The following is a 435-nucleotide window of genomic DNA, read 5'->3' on the forward strand; positions in this document are numbered from 1 at the left end:
TAGGATGGTGACCAGCAAGCTTCAGTATCCTCTTGTCTCTGTCCCTAACAATGCTACGTTTATGAACACATAGCCATGCCTGCCTTTTCTTTTTAAGTATAGGTTCTGAGGATTCTACCTTAGGTCCTTTTCTTATTTATCAAGTGCTCCTACTAACTGAACCATTTGTTTAGCCACTAAAATATTTTTAAGGCCACTGAAAATGGGGTTGTTTACTTGATTTAACACTCAACACGTTTGTTTTTTGTACATCTAGTGATTTTTGTGTGATAATTTGGTATCCTGCCATTTTCCTGCAAGTACTTGTGAAATCTAAAAGTTTTCTGATACAATCTATTATGTATAGAATCATATACATATCAAGTGGATAATTTGACTCTTCGTGTCTGTATCCCTCTTATTCTTTCTCTTATTACTTTAGCTAATACTTCAGAT

The sequence above is a fragment of the Mesocricetus auratus genome, unplaced genomic scaffold (assembly GCF_017639785.1).
Source record: "Mesocricetus auratus isolate SY011 unplaced genomic scaffold, BCM_Maur_2.0 Super-Scaffold_100003, whole genome shotgun sequence".
Taxonomy (NCBI): Eukaryota; Metazoa; Chordata; class Mammalia; order Rodentia; family Cricetidae; genus Mesocricetus; species Mesocricetus auratus.